This window comes from Acanthisitta chloris, unplaced genomic scaffold (assembly GCF_000695815.1).
Source record: "Acanthisitta chloris isolate BGI_N310 unplaced genomic scaffold, ASM69581v1 scaffold1628, whole genome shotgun sequence".
Classification (NCBI taxonomy): domain Eukaryota; kingdom Metazoa; phylum Chordata; class Aves; order Passeriformes; family Acanthisittidae; genus Acanthisitta; species Acanthisitta chloris.
The window spans coordinates 42,305-47,071 of NW_008688472.1; positions in this window are offsets into that span (position 1 = coordinate 42,305).

Here is a 4,767-nt window from a genome sequence, read left to right on the forward strand (position 1 = left end):
GATGTTGAAATCAATGTTGATGGAATGCTTGTCTTTTCCACTCAACGAGGAATACATATAGTACTGTTTAAAGATGTTCAGAGTGTTGCAGTCTGTCTGATCCCCTTTGCAGGAGTAGTGTAGAATGTTGGTAAGCTCTGCCTTTATGTGATCCATATCCATGGAAGGGTTTTGGAAAACCTTTCCATAAGCAGTTAGTGTTCTTGGTGATTTATTTTGCTTTTTTGCCCCTTTAGGATCCCCATTCACTTGTAAAGTTTACTTTATTTGGCCTAATGTTTTCTAGATGTAAAGAAAATGGTATTTTTTAAAAAAAAAGAATCTAGAAATTCAATCCTTTATGCACCAAAGTTGGCTTTGAAAAGGAAAGTAAAATCATTTTCTTGCTTAATAAGCAAGAAGCAGTGGAGTTTTTTTAACTGACAAATAGATATGAGTCTAACCTGTTAGTCTTTGTATGGAGACAAAAAATGTTGCATATAGATAATAGGACATTGCTTGTAAATATTTCAGCAGATTTGTAATATATTTTTCTATTCTGAAATGTACTGTAGATGTTTTTCTAGAGGCATGAAAGTTCAAATGTATATATTACAGTAGAAATAATATTGAAGGATATTGTAATTCACTAGTGCTGCCAGAAGAATTGTTTAAAGAAAGCACCTTCCTTAACAGTAACAAAACCTTTTCCATACCTAAGGGACTATATACTACTGGTAATAGCTGTTGTAAGAACAAAAGAAGACATTGAACATCCTTCCCAGAAATCTTAGAGGGATAACTAGCACCCAGAATGAATTCATGGCACTCCTTCCTGATAGTGACCACACAATTAGTTTGTTCCTTACTGTTGGAAGGAACTAAGATGTAAAATTTGTATGGATATTATGCAGTCAAACTGCAGAGTTAATCCTCCTTGTTGGGGAGGAGTTTACTACAGTGAAACTAATAACCAGCAGTTTTTACACTAAATTTTTATTAAATAGATTAAAACTTAAAGTAACCCTTTGGTTGCAGGAGTGAGTATATCCTAATGGAATCCAGGTGCATTGGGACTGACACAAGTCTTGGCTCCAGTGGATTCAAAAATGTTACTTATATACACAAAATAATCTTATCAAACAATATGAAGTGCAGATTAAAAGCACCACTAATATAAGATGTTCTGGAATGGCTGTTTAATAAGGGTATTATTCATAAAATCTGTAGTGATGTGACTTTATTTTTGACAAAAAAAAATGCAGTGTTTTGGGTTTATATTTTTTTTGCTTGAGCACTTCACCTACTGCTTTTTCTGTACCTATAAAGTAATCTGTAATCTTTTGTTTCTTTTTTTTTTATTTGTTATAAAATTGCCAAATAGAAGTGTTTCAGATATAGTTTGTATTTGTATTTTTTTAATTTTATTGCTTCATGAGTTTCTTGTAAGTCATTTATAATTGACAGATGATTGTAGACCTTGCCTGAGTATTTTTTCTAATAAAACAAAGCAAACAAACCTCACTAGCTTTAAAGTTTTAAGATTTCAATGAAGTTTTCAAAGATCAAGATAAAAATAACACCATTTTCTCTCCAGAAAATGGGGAATGCATGGATTCAAGTCATGTGTTCATGTAAACTGTTGACTTTTTGGGTTTGAGAAAACTATTGCCTGGTGCCATCATGGCACAGTTTCTGCTTGGGAAGGAAAAATCAGTTTAAATTCAAAGCATCTGTGAAGAAATAGATACAGTGGAATTAATGGAACTTTCCACAGTAAAAGGTAAGTGGACTTGGGGCTGTTTTTTTTTACCTTGAAGCTCTCAAAGTGAATTGCTGAAACTATTTCTGCTTGAAAGTGGTTTGTGTCCACCAAATCGTGGAGTTCTCAGTGGTGTTTTGTTTCAGTGACAGTCACAGAATCATTGAGGTTGCAGAAGACCTCTGAAATCAACCAGTGACTGATCTCCACCTTGTCAGTGAGACCAGAGCACTAAGTGCCATGTCCAGTCATTCCTCGAACACCTCCAAGGATGGTGACACTACCACCAACCTGGGCAGCCCCTTCCAATGCTTAACAGCCCTTTCCATGAAGAAATCAGAACAATAATCTTTAATTTCACATTTGGTCATGTCTGTGCTGCATTTTTGCATGTCCTTGAGTGGATTTTGCTGTTGGGGCACCAGGGACATGGCACTGGCACAGTGTGCTGGGGGCATCAATCCCTTTGTTCTCAAAATAACTCGGCCCCCGTAGTGGATGTTTTTTGCACCCAGATGTGAAACAAGAGGGGACAGAGGAGATACTACTTGTGATTTTGGTAGCAGGTTTTAGAGTTCATAATACTGCTCAGCTCTACACTGGAAGGAGCTGTGATCTAGATACCTCTCTATTTTTTTAAATTTTCTGTGTTCCTCTCTTTTAAGGCAAAAAGAAAAGCAATGTTGATTTTGCTTGTTGATTTGGTCCAGTGCTATTTTGCCAGTCCAGTGTTTGGTCCAGTGGTATTTTGCCTGTTGATCTGATCCAGTGCTATTTCCTGGTCACCTGTACATCGGATTCTTCATTTTCCCCATTTCTCCGTTCACTTTTGTTTCATTCTTTCCTAGAGAAGAGTTAAAGGCAAGGTGCCTTTGATGTCCCAATATAACTCAGTGTAACGAGTTCTAAGTGTAAGGAGAATAGAAATGTGTTGAGTTTTCCAAGTGAGCTGTTGGTTGACAGCCAGTGGTGGATAAATTCAGCTCTTGCAGTTGTTTGTGAAGATTAATACACTGTGGTTAATGCCACATTATTTGTTTTTACTGATTCTAAAATTGGCCCTTTGAACTTCTGTAAATCCTCCTCAGTAGCAAAGTAACAAATACTGAGTAATAGCATAAATCTGTTTACTTCATCCCAAATGAGAGAGAATTGCTGATAGTATCCCCTTGGCTTGGCCTGTGTGCAGGAGATTTGAGTGCTGTCTGCTGGATGCTGGACAAAAGTATTGTCAGATTTTCACATCCTTTTGCCTTAGGATTTTGCCTGTTTGTAGTCTCAGTGGAGAATATGAGATCCCCCCATGTGTTTACTGGGAAGAACTGCCTCTGATTTGAGACTGTCAGTAGCCCTTCTGACTGACCAAGGCAAGCAAGACTTGTAGGTTGAGACAAAGACAGTTTGATGGGACAGAAAAGGAAAAGGAAATTGGAACAATGATTAGAAAATATACAAGAGATGCACAATGCAGTTGCTGACTGATGCCCAGCTGCCACCCCCTGCCCAACTCCCCCCAGTTTGTTGTGCAGCATGGAATGGTATGGAATATCCTCCTGTTTTTTGGGATAGACTGTCCTGTGTCCCCTCCCAGCAGCTTGTGCACCTGCAGCCTCCTGGCTGGCAGGGCAGCAGGACAAGTTGACGCTCCTTAACTTCAGGCAAGCACATTAGTGTGTTATCAACATGACTGTCATCCTAAGTCTGAAACAGCACTAGCAGCTGCTAGGAAGAAAATTAACTCTATCCCAGCCAAACCCAGGACATAGTAGTGTTAATGGAGTACTGTGTAATAGAGTTAATAGGTCATAGTACAAAGTTTGTAGCCAGACTTGGAGATCTCCTTTTCCTCAGTGTCATTCCTCAGTCATGTTTTTTGTCTTGTTTCATCCCTGTTCTGTCTAAACTCACATAGCTCACTGGGATTGCAAAGGCATATGGAGTCTGACCAATGCCTCATTGACTTTAGGAAGGACTTCATTATGGCTATGTGACTTGTCTACCTCTATTCAAATCTCTCTGAAATGCAGGTTGTGAAATCAGGGGGAATGGAACATCATATTGCTCATGATTCATTTAAGCCAAAATGCTCAACATGAGCCACTTAAACATGTCTAGGCACTGAAATATATGCTTGGATTTATAGAATTTCAAGGCCAAAAAATTAGTAAATACATTGTTTTGGGAGCAAAGCCTTGGAATGTGAGATTAAGACTGCCCTTAAGCGATAAAGGCCTTTTAAACAGTTTTCATTTGAAACACTTTGCAGCTTTTACTTTCTAGTGAATATGAGGCAGGGGCTTGTGCCCTGCTTGCTTTTCCTCTCTTTGTGTCAGAAATATTCTCTCCTAGAGCATGGAAAATAAGTCTATTACACTTAAAACTGTTCATTGCAGAGCAGATGTGTGCACACAGCAACTGTAGCTGAAAGCTGAAGTATTTAATTAGCAGTTGCCTGCAGCTGGATTCTTTTGAAACAAGTGGGGAGGTGGGGGAACATAAAAGGATGCCAGGAGATGTTCTGCTGACAGTGAGCAAGTTCATGTGTAATTACTTGCTACAGATCTTGCTCTGCCTCCATACTCAGAGCCATCATGTGGTGTTGTCTTTTCATTGTATGTGCAGTCATCTGTGACTTTCCCTGACCAGATACCTGTGCTGCCTTAATCAAGTAACATTTGATTGGGTTTTATGGCCTTAAGAAAGGAGAATCATAGACAGGAAGACTTTTTTTTCACAGTCTTGTGCTCATCTGTTAGTTTTGTTGTAGCTTTTCCCTCTCCAGTTGTTGAGAGTTTGCCATTGATTGGAAGGCTGAAGATTTGTGTTCTAGTCAGAGCCTGGAAAAATACCTTCCTCATGGGTAGAACTGTATGGATTTACTTGCTCACACATTATATGTATAGTCCCTTGAGTTGTAACACTGTAGAGTTCTGGTGTCCTCAGCGTAAGGACATGGAACTGTTGGAGCAAATCCAGAGGAGGCCACAAAGCTGATAAGAGGACTGGAGCACTTTCCATATAAGGAC